This window comes from Bos mutus, chromosome 23 (genome assembly GCF_027580195.1).
Source record: "Bos mutus isolate GX-2022 chromosome 23, NWIPB_WYAK_1.1, whole genome shotgun sequence".
NCBI classification, from domain to species: Eukaryota; Metazoa; Chordata; class Mammalia; order Artiodactyla; family Bovidae; genus Bos; species Bos mutus.
The window spans coordinates 9,229,598-9,241,682 of record NC_091639.1 but is presented as its reverse complement, the minus strand read 5'-3'; the positions used below and the strand labels follow the sequence as shown (position 1 = coordinate 9,241,682).

At 45.4% G+C, this 12,085-nt stretch overlaps 1 protein-coding gene across 1 annotated transcript in view; it reads left to right on the top strand.

Moving 5' to 3' along the window:
* Positions 1–12,085, top strand: part of GFOD1 (Gfo/Idh/MocA-like oxidoreductase domain containing 1) — a 103,657-nt gene that overhangs the window by 83,726 nt on the left and 7,846 nt on the right. The gene's annotated exons all lie outside the window — the stretch shown is intronic.

The window sequence follows — 12,085 nt, the reverse complement described above, 5'->3', positions numbered from 1 at the left end:
TGTCCCCCCAGGGACCCTCTTACCACCTCCCTGCCCCCCTCACTTGGGTGTCTGCATGTGCCACCTCTAGGCAGGGAGGTTGGGAAACTTGCCTCTAGCCTAGAAGGTCTCTGGCTCCCACCTATCTACCTGCTGTTTCTAAACCTCTCCTCTTGGTCCCCTTGGGCTAGAAGTGGTGAGCTTTTCTTTTCTCTCCTGGGGATGTCCAGGCTGGAAGGAGCTAGAAGGAGCTGGCTAGAAACTTCCCAAGATTATCTCCTCAACCTGTATTAGCCATAGTATTGGTGTACATGTTCATGCTCAGTCCTGACTGAGGCTGAACTGATTGTGTCTGACTCTTTGTGACTCCATGGACTATACAGTCCATGGAATTCTCCAGGCCAGAATACTGGAGCAGATAGCCATTCCCTTCTCCAGGGGATCTTCCCAACCCAGGGATCAAACCCACATCTCCCACACTGCAGGCGGATTCTTTACCATGTGAGCCACCAGGGAAGCCCAAGAATACTGGAGTGGGTAGCCTAGTCCCTTCTCCAGTGGATCTTCCTGACTCAGGGATCAAACAGGGGTCTTCTGCATTGCAGGCGGATTCTTCACCAGCTGAGCTACCAGGAACCAATAAGGAAACCCCCAATTAGAAGTGTGTCAGGAGCGCTCTCCCTGTTGTGGGTATTATAGGAGCTATAATTAGAATATACCATTGTATGTGAAACCATCTGAGAAAATCTAACCCCTGACGGGTTCCTGTGCAAGAGGAAGACTGACGACAAGCCAGAGTACTGGGGGAAAGTCCATAAGAGGTTGGTGGAATGTGGGCTGGTCTGCAAGGGAAGGTTTTGTACAGAACAGCACTTGAACATCTAATTCAGTTCAGTATCAAGTCCCATCCATATTAACCCACACTGACCTCCTTTCCTTGGCTTCCCCCCACTCTTTCAGAGCCCACTGACAGCATCCTTGACAAAAGGAGCTGAAGACGCATCACCCTGACCCATTTCCATCTCAGGTTTGAAATTAGAAGTTGCTATGGGAGACTTTGAATTGTCACCCAGCTGGGCATTGGGCACCCCTGGCACCCCCACCACTGTTTCCCAGTTTCTGGTGCTCACCACAGCCAGTTGCACTACCTCCTGGGAGCTCCCTCTGTGGTGCCCTGGGCATTGCCCTTCTGTGACAGGCACACTGGGCCAGCCAGAATGGGAGCACGTGTCTATGGATCAGATCCCAGCTGTCCTCACCATTGAGTTGCGGTGCCGCGGGCAGGTAGCTTCCCCTTGCAGAGGCTCGGTTTTCGCATCTGTGAGGTGGGGACAATGTGCGTTTCTGCCTTGTGGGGTTGTGTCCATGAAAAAAAAAAAGGAAGGGTGTGTAAAATACGTAGCCTCTTCTGGCACAGAGCCAGTGTTCCGTGAATGGTGGTGGTTGCTATTTTAAATTCTGTTGGGAGTATTGAGAATGCATCAGAATTGGGCTGTGAGTTAGGAAGTCGTTTGTCAGGAACTGTCATGGGGATTGAAGATGAAGGATTTAACCTCTCCAAGGGGGTTCTGCTCCCAATTTATACGGAGGAAGGCCCAGAGGGCAGAGTGGGGTTTAGATAGGTCATTTCAGCTGATGTGCATTCTCAGCAGAAAGAAAACGTGTGTGTGGGGTGAGGGGGGTAGAGATATGGCCGTAGGATGGGGATAAGGAAGGAAGGAAGGGACTGAGCTGGACTAAGTGGAGTGTCACAGTCAGAGGGTGAACCTGACCAAAGGCCCGTGTCTCTGGGTACAAGGAACGTAGGATTTCAAGTAGCCCTGTCTGTTCAGATACCTAGTTCGGTTGAAGCCAGAGATTTATCTTGGTCTTTAAAAACTTTTTTCTTCACTATAAACGTTAGCTCTGCTTGATTTCCTTTGAATTAGAGACCCTTTTAAGACTCCACTGACCCTCTTATTCAGAAAATTTAACATCAGGATACACACAATTTTTTGTAAGTAGTCTAATTTTTGTGGTTTCTCAGACCCAGGTTAAACATTTTTTATTTTTTTAAACAGTGAAAATCTTGTTTAATTCAAATTGCATCTCAAAAGAATTTTTTTAAAAAACACTCTTGTTTTAGACCATTTTCTAAATGAGACCTGAAGCTGCTGAACAAACAGGTGAACTCTTACCTATGCTTCAGAACCCTGCCCAAATGTCCCCTCTCCAGCAGAGTTTTGTATCATATCCAAGTCAGTTGGGTAGCCCCTCCTTCTGCTCTCATTGTTCATCCCTCTATTAGACCCTATAATCTATTAGATCCCATAATCACTCATTTCCTGGTTGGTTTCTTCTTCTAAACTGTGAGCTCCTTTTCATCTTTTTTACTCTTTTTTTGTGTGTGCCTAACACAGAAATATTGAAGGAAAGGAATGTAAATGAAGAGAATGAGTTCCCCATTGGAAATGCAGGGAAAGCCCTCTCTTATCTTGTGTGAAGGGGAGAGAGAACTAGGAAGCCATATCCTATGGGACTTCTCGTGGGGGCTCTGCCAGCCTGTAGGACCAGCATCCACTCTGTCTTTCAGAAGATTAGGGGCTGTCAACAGAAGTGGAATCACCAGGAAGAACCGGTGGAAAACGGAGCACTGGCCTCAAAGATCATCGAAGATAAGGGAGTGTGTGATTGGAAATGTGCTGGGAGCGAGGGATGTTTTGAAGTTCCAGGCTGACTGTGCTAAAGAAGGGCTCTAAGTGGCCGGGTGGCAGCGATTCTCTGGGGATCCAGGGATAACCTACCTGATCCAGGGCAGGAGAGCACAGCTGCTCTGTGGACAGAAGAAAGCATGTGTCTTTCCCCAGAAGTGTCAATGGGGAACCCCTTACCCCACTCCTGGGGGCAGGGTCCCTGGGATGGAGTATCAGCTCCCATAAAAACTCTGGTCTCTGGAAAGAGAGACAGGTGGGTTCACAGCCATAGTGTGGAGACCCTGGGCTTGGAGGGTGTGATGGCGCAGCTGCCTGAATTCTACTTTAGGGTCCTTTGGTTGGAAACTCCTTCCCTGTGGCACTGAGTCTTCCCAGGGCATGGATGTTTAGGATCAGTTACACAGCACACCTGGGGGCTTCCCAGGCAGCACTAGTGGTAAAGAATCCACTTTTGGATTCCATGCAAGGCAGGAGACGCAGGAGACTCGGGTTTGGTCCCTGATTCTGGAAGATTCCTTGGAGGAGGGCATGGCAACCCACTCCAGTATTCTTGTCTGGAGAATCCCATGGATAGGGGAGACTGGCCAGTTACAGTCCATAGGGTTGCAAAGAGTTGGCACGACTGAAGCGACTTAGCACACACGCATGCAGCACACTCTCAGCAGAAAAACTCTCCGTCTCCCCACGAAGGACTTCAGGATGGTGGTAAAACTCCCGCAATGATTTCATGTAAAGGCTCCTAACACAGAGCAGGCGCACTGCCTTGCACATGGTACCTTCACCTTCCAGAAATTTACCATCATCTCATTTTCTCCCCAGCTTTAGCTCCGTGACTTGGGTGAGAAGGCATTAATCTCACCACTTTAAGCACTGGGAGCTCTTACTTTATTTGCTGACAGGGGACCTTGAACTTGATAAAGTAAGTTGGTTCCAATCCGAAGGCTTCCAAAAGACCCAACTTAAGATCTTTGTCCTCATGGAAAGGGGCAGATGGTTTTCGTGGAGGTGGGTTAGGAAGACTTTCCCACAACATCCGGGCCGGTTGCTGTGTGTTTTCTGCCACCCACCAGAGTCACGTTGTACCCCCTAACAAATACAGCAAGGTTCTTAGACAGCTGCTTTTGGTGTCATCACAGGGCCCCATGTGGAGCGGGCTGAGCATAGGACCCTGGTATTGCTGGAGGGAACAACAGGGTGACCACCGACTGCCATCGTCATGAGTGTCAAGAAAGCTCCCGCTGTTCCTTTACATCACTTTGAGCACAAATGTTGTTGTTCAGTCATGTCCGACTCTCTGCGACCTCATGGACTGCAACCCGCCAGGCTTCCCTGTCCTTCACCATCTCCTGGAGCTTGTTCAAACTCACGTCCATCGAGTCAGTGATGCCATCCAACCATCTCATCCTCTGTGACCCCCTTCTCCTCCTGCCCTCACTCTTTCCCAGCATCAGGGTCTTTTTCAGTGAGTTGGCTTATCACATCAGGTGGCCAAAGTATTGAGCTTCAGCTTCAGCATCAGTCCTTCCAGTGAGTATTCAGGGTTGAAACTCTTCTGCTGCTTGGCAAATGTCTGGGGTTTGGCCAAGTACACAGTGGTTTTCCTTGGGCACTTGGGATTGTCCCGGTCTATTTCACATCGCCTGTTTATTCGGAGTGGAATCAGGTCCATGTGTTTCGAGTCCCTTTGTTTGATTCTCTGCTGCGTGATTTTTTTTTTTAATGTTTGTTTTTGTTGTGGTAAAGCTCAATATAAAACATGTTATTTTAACCATATTTAACTGTACAGTTCAGTGGCGCTAAGTACATTCACATTATTGCGCAACTCTCCTCTTTATTCTCTCTCAAATTTTCCACTTTCTAAACTGAAACTCTGTCTCCAGTAAACATTGAGTCTTCATTCCCTCTCCCCACCCCTGGGGCCTCTGTCTGCTGCATGATTTTGTCTAAGATTGTTTGAGGCCTAAAGTTTTGGATGTTTTGCTTTAGAAGGACACATCTCACCACAAGACAATAGGAACCCCAAACCTAAAGGAAATGTGTGTGTGTGTGTGTGTGTGTGTGTGTGTGTGTGTGTGTGGTGCTCTGAGAGACATGTGGATGCAGGGCTATGGGGCCAGCCCTGCTGTCCTTCTGGTAAAGCTGTGTGCCCAGGAGTGCCAGAGCATAGGCTGTCCTATTGAGGTTTACAAAGCGGAGACCAGGCGGGTGATTTTCCCTTTAGGAGTCAGCCATGGCTGCCTTGGCGGTGGGCAGCCTTTGAGGGCAGGCAGCCCTCTGCCTCTCCCTGACCTCCTCAGTTCCTGTCTCCCTGGGAAAATCTACTTACTTTCACAGCAAAGGAAGGTCAGAGCCTTGGGCTTAGGGAGGTGCCTCTACTTATTATTTCCTTTCTAACACGAAATGGGGAAGGCTTTTCTCTCAAGAGCCCACCCCAGCACTTTCTCTGGGAGTGGCAAGAAAGGCGAGGTGCTAAGTCATGAAAATCAGGAAGGCACCAGGGACCTACGGTATTTCTGGAGAACCAGACCCGGAGCCCAGGCTGACAAGGGTGATTTGGAGGGCAGGGACTTGTCTGCTTTCTTTGGGAAAAATCCCTACACACAGTCAGTGGCATCTGACACACCAGACTATGGGCTGTGCCACCCCTCTGCATAGATAACGCAGGCTCCCTTCACATGGCTCATGATTCTGGGGGTAAGAGGAATGCTCTGCGCCACATGGATGCACACACACACTACACAAACACACAGAGCGTATGATGACTGCAAGTCCACGGTTAGAATGGTATTCTTTCAGCCTGTGTCCTCGATTCTTGTTAAACTGCTAAGGACATGGGAGTTTCAGGTTCTGGGCATTTTGGAAGGGCAGACTTTGATGGGGAAGAAAAGAAGGCCAAGAAAACCTAAGGACTTTGTGGGGGGTGGGTCCCAGAGTGGACTTTTAAAAAGCCCCACCAAGAAGTAGAGTTGAGGAAAGATTGTGTAAAAGAGAAAAAATAAACTGTGCTTTATAGATATGTGAGGGGTCTGCTAGCTCTGAGTTAGGGGTTCCCTTTAAGTTAGAAGCAATATCTTATGTTTTTAAACAATACATTAATCCAGAAAAGAGCGGATATACGTATACATATAGCTGATGCCCTTTGTATAATAGAAACTAACACAACACTGTAAAGCAACTGTAGTCCAATAAAAAGAGCCCAGTATGTTATAAGGGTTTCCACAGGGCTTCCTGGGTAGCTTGGCTGGTAAAGAATCTGCCTGCAATGCAGGTTCAATCCCTGGGTCAGGATGATTCCCTGGAGAAGGGACTAGGCTACCCACTCCAGTATTCTTGGGCTTCCCTGGTGGCTCAGATGGTAAAGAATCCACCTGCAATGCAGGAGATCAGGGTTCAGTCCCTGGGTCGGAAAGATCCCCTGGAGGAGAGCGTGGCAACCCACTCCAATATTCTTGCCTGGAGAATCCCATGGGCAAAAGAGCCTGGTGAGCTACAGTCCATGGGGTCACAGAGTCAGACACAACTAAGCGACTAAGCACAGCACAGGAGTTATAACTTACGATGGAGATACCTATCCTGCAGAACCCTAGGGGGCCATCCATGAGCTAGGCACGTGGGTACAGTTTTGTGAATTGATCTTATTGAGAGAGTACATAGCCATCACCAGGATCATGAAGTCTTGGGAAAATGGGCGGGAAGACCTGGCAACAGAGCCTGAGCCTCAGCAGCATCACGAGTTCAGCGTCGGTGGGGCTTCTCCCAGCTCTCTGGGCACAACGGGGGCAGGTCCGAGAGCTCTGGGACCTTGGCTTTGAAGGGCCCTTCTGCCATCACATGAAGTCTTTATGACTCCTTTGGCCCTAAAAAAACCCAATGTTTCTCTGACCATAAAAATACAAACTTAGAAAATGGTAGTGAAGAAAATAAAGATCAGTCTTGATTGTATTAATTAATTAACCACCGTAAACATTTTGATGTATTCTCTTTTTTTTTGTCCTTTTAAGAGAGAGTTGAGATCATAGTATGTGTATGAATAGAGCCCTTTCACTTAACATGACCTCATAATCATCTTGCTTGTCACTAAAAAGTCTTTATGAGCATCGCTTTCAGTGGTTGCACAATCTTCCATTATGTGGCTGTATTACAGCCTACTTACACATTCTCCTATCGTTGGGCACTTGCATTGTTGTTAGCTTTTCACTTTAATAAATAATGCAGTGAGAGTCATCTTTGGGCAAGAAGCTGTGATCGCATTTTAGAAGATTTCTTTATGACAGATTCCTAGAAGTCTCTTCTGATTTTTGAAGATACAGTATTGTGTGCCAAGACGTTGCCAAGACCCATCTGTAAAGTGTGGACATTGAAAAGGACGGTAGGCAGAGACATGGGGCCAGGCAGCAATACTCACTGGTTTCCGGCACACACGTGCATGCCGCTAACGTGCTGTGGGCATCGTGGAGACCTAAGAAATTAGAATGCCCAACCTTGTTCCTTGAGGAAGCTGCTGTCTCTTGTGGGATCACAATATAGTTAAACAGGCAAAGGAAGAGATGCCTGTGTCTCAGAATCTTGGGAGACCCACGCATGCATTTTTCTGGAAAGGGAGTCAATAGCTTTCATCAGTGTCTTTTCATCTACAGAGCTTCAAAGAATTACCCGTGAGTTGATTGCTTTGGGTATGTGGAGGGGAGTGGATTATTTTTCTCAATTTATGTTTTCTTTTACTATTTTATCTTATCATTCTTATAGTAGAAAAGTCAGGTCAACTTCTTTTTTCATGTGTCATTAATATGACCGGTAGCTGAGAAGATGGCCATCAGGGATGGTTTTGCAGACCATGAGGTAGGGTATGGGAGCAGCCACAGCCTGTGCCCAGCTGGTGTGAGGCAGATTTGGGCAACCTTTTGTCACCTGTACCTGTGTGGCCTGCTAATCTGTTTACATAGAAAGCTGCTCCTGCCAGCAGGAGTCCAGTGCCGATAGGATCATATTATCAGAACGCGATGTCACACAAGTGCACAGGACAACCCAGGCTTTCCTTATCCCTCTGCTGGAGCCTCAGTCTTCACCTGGTTGCTCAGACTTCAAGAAGCTTCTTGCTGCTCATTCACAGGCATCAGGACAGCCAGTCCAACTCTGCCAACGTAGAGGAGGCCAGGAGATGGGGCTGGTGTGTGGGCTCCACGCCTTTCACTCGGGGCCAGAATTTGATGTACACTAGGAGACTCACAGCCACCGATTGTATTTATTTTCTCCCATCTGTGCCGGGCACCTCCATTGCTCCGCTTGCTCTTCCAGTGGGAAAATGAGAGTCCCACATGCCGATAGCCTTGCCCAGGCATTTCCACCGGACAGACACTCACAGTCGTAGGTCTTCCACGGGACCCTCTTACCTCAGCTGGGGGGCAGTGTCCGTGGATTTTGTCAAGTCAGGTTCCCGTGGTCGAGACAGCCGGGTCTCATGGCACCATCTCCCCTGTGGCCTGTCCCCGTCTGTGGCTGGAGTGCTCCACAGTGGGGGTCGATGTGCGGGACATGACAGCACAGCAGAGACCTCGTAGAAGGCAAGGTGCCTTGTCTCAAGCTCCCCAATCTGGCTTGCTAACAAATCTGTATGATTTTTTAAATTATTAAATTATTACTTTATTTTTTTGAGTCCCACATGACTGTTTCTCCAGGTTCAGCTGAGTTTTTCTTCCCTGACCCTTTATCTTGGAGTAAATCCTCTTCTCCTTTCACTCTCCTAGCCTTTGATCCTTGGTCTTCTCTTGCCCCAGAACAGCTTAGTTTCCTAAAGTGCATCCATCTCCCTGGAACTTACGTACCCAGTATAGTCATGGTGCAGACACGCTAAATCACTATAAGCATAATTCTTACTTGGTCTCAACTCCATTGCCAGAGGTGCCAATACCCCCAGTCTCCAGGGCTGAGTCACCGCCCATGTCTCAGATATAAGGAATATCCGCTCTCCCATAAGGAACTGGAAAACTAAACAAACACATCTGTGACTGCTGCCAGCCCTAACCCATAATGCAAAATAAACAAGAAAACACACAAAACATAATCCTTTGTTGGTGGTTGTAGGGGAGATAGGTAAAAACTTAGACTTTTGAAGTATGCAATTAAGAAATTCTTCCTCATACTTTATCAGACTTACATTGGCCATGATTTCATCTTTATTCCAGTTCTGTCCAGATAAAAATACTATTCTCTTTGCTACACATATTTTTAATAAAAATTATATTTTACAAATAAAAATATGTAAAACATTTCACGTGTAAGATAACTTTTGACAAAGTATATTTGATATGTAAAACCTATATTGTGTACTTTAATAGAACATTTTATATTTAATATTTTAATTTTACAAATAAAACTATATATGAAATGTTACAGATTAATATAAATAAAATATTAAGTAAAACACCTGATATTGGCAAACATTTAAAAATATTTGTAAAATATAGGCTAGTTAAATGTATGAAAATAAATCTTAATATTTAAATCACTGTGATCAGATCAGTTCAGTTGCTTAGTCATGTCCGACTCTTTGCGACCCCATGAATCGCAGCACGCCAGGCCTCCCTGTCCATCACCAACTCCCGGAGTTCACTCAGACTCATGTCCATCGAGTCGGTGATGCCACCCAGCCATCTCATCCTCTGTCATCCCCTTCTCCTCTTGCCCCCAATCCCTCCCAGCATCAGAGTCTTTTCCAATGAGCCAACTCTTCACATGAGGTGGCCAAGTACTGGAGTCTCAGCTTTAGCATCATTCCTTCCAAAGAAATCCCAGGGCTGATCTCCTTCAGAATGGACTGGTTGGATCTCCTTGCAGTCCAAGGGACTCTCAAGAGTCTTCTCCAACACCACAGTTCAAAAGCATCAATTCTTCGGCACTCAGCCTTCTTCACAGTCCAACTCTCACATCCATACATGACCACAGGAAAAACCATAGCCTTGATTAGACAGACCTTTGTTGGCAAAATAATGTCTCTGGCTTTTGAATATGCTATCTAGGTTGGTCATAACTTTCCTACCAAGGAGTAAGTGTCTTTTAATTTCATGGCTGCAGTCACCATCTGCAGTGATTTTGGAGCCCAGAAAAATAAAGTCTGACACTGTTTCCACTGTTTCCCCATCTATTTCCCATGAAGTGATGGGACCGCATGCCATGATCTTCGTTTTCTGAATGTTGAGCTTTAAGCCAACTTTTTCACTCTCCGCTTTCACTTTCATCAAGAGGCTTTTGAGTTCCTCTTCACTTTCTGCCATAACGGTGGTGTCATCTGCATATCCGAGGTCATTGATATTTCTCCTGGCAATCTTGACTCCAGCTTATGTTTCTTCCAGTCCAGCATTTCTCATGATGTACTCTGCGTATAAGTTAAATAAACAGGGTGACAATATACAGCCTTGACGTACTCCTTTTCCTATTTGGAACCAGTCTGTTGTGATAGTTTAATACTAAAGTAATTCGACTTGAACATTTAAAGTAATGCTGAAATATATATCCTGCAACTTTACTATAATCATTGATTAGTTCTAGTAATTTTCTGGTGGAGACTTTAGGGTTTTCTATGTAGAGGATCATGTCATCTGCAAATAGTGAGAGTTTTACTTCTTCTTTTCCAATTTGGATTCCCTTTATTTCTTCTTCTGCTCTGATTGCTGTGGCCAAAACTTCCAAAACTATGTTGAATAGTAATGGTGAAAGTGGGCACCCTTGTCTTGTTCCTGACTTTAGAGGAAATGCTTTCAATTTTTCACCATTGAGGATAATGTTTGCTGTGGGTTTGTCATATATAGCCTTTATTATGTTGAGGTATGTTCCTTCTATTCCTGCTTTCTGGAGAGTTCTTATCATAAATGGATGTTGAATTTTGTCAAAGGCTTTCTCTGCATCTATTGAGATGATCATATGGTTTTTATTTTTCAATTTGTTAATGTGGTGTATTACATTGACTGATTTGCGGATATTGAAGAATCCTTGCATCCCTGGGATAAAGCCCACTTGGTCATGGTGTATGATCTTTTTAATGTGTTGTTGGATTCTGATTGCTAGAATTTTGTTAAGGATTTTTGCATCTATGTTCATCAGTGATATTGGCCTGTAGTTTTCTTTTTTTGTGGGATCTTTGTCAGGTTTTGGTATTAGGGTGATGGTGGCCTCATAGAATGAGTTTGGAAGTTTACCTTCCTCTGCAATTTTCTGGAAGAGTTTGAGCAGGATAGGTGTTAGCTCTTCTCTAAATTTTTGGTAGAATTCAGCTGTGAAGCCGTCTGGACCTGGGCTTTTGTTTACTGGAAGATTTTTGATTACAGTTTCAATTTCCGTGCTTGTGATAGGTCTGTTAAGATTTTCTATTTCTTCCTGGTCCAGTTTTGGAAAGTTGTACTTTTCTAAGAATTTGTCCATTTCTTCCACGTTGTCCATTTTATTGGCATATAATTGTTGATAGTAGTCTCTTATGATCCTTTGTATTTCTGTGTTGTCTGTTGTGATCTCTCCATTTTCATTTCTAATTTTATTGATTTGATTTTTCTCCCTTTGTTTCTTGATGAGTCTGGCTAATGGTTTGTCAGTTTTATTTATCCTTTCAAAGAACCAGCTTTTGGCTTTGTTGATTTTTGCTATGGTCTCTTGTTTCTTTTGCATTTATTTCTGCCCTAATTTTTAAGATTTCTTTCCTTCTACTAACCCTGGGATTCTTCATTTCTTCCTTTTCTAGTTGCTTTAGGTGTAGGGTTAGGTTATTTATTTGACTTTTTTCTTGTTTCTTGAGGTATGCCTGTATTGCTATGAACTTTCCCCTTATTTTTGTATAAATAAAAGGTGTAATAAGATTTTTTTAAATTGTAATAAGAGTAGTTAGTCATACAGGGAGGTCAACCCCAGTGCTCTCTGTCAACCTAGGGGGGTGGGATGGGGTGGGAGGTGGGAGGGAGGTTCAAGAGGGAGGGGACATATGTATACCTATGGCTGATTCATGTTGATATTTGGCAGAAACCAACACAACTGCTGTAAAGCAATTCTCCGCCAATTAAAAATAATAAAAATTTTAAAAGATAAATTTTTAAAAAGGATAATAGTAGCTCAGCTGGTAAAGAATCTGCCTGCAATGTAGGAGACCCCAGTTGGATTCCTGGGTGGGGAAGATCCCCTGGAGAAGGGATAGGCTACCCACTCCAGTATTCTTGGGCTTCCCTGGTGGCCCAGACGGTAAAGAATACGCCTGCAATGCGGGAGACCTGGGCCCGATCCCTGGGTCAGGAAGATTCCCCTGGAGGAGAGGATGGCAACCCACTCCAGTATATTTGCCTGGAGAATTCCATGGACAGAGGAGCCTGGCGGGCTACAGTCCATAGGGTCGCAAAGAGCCAGACACGACTGGGCAACTAAGTGTGCACACACAA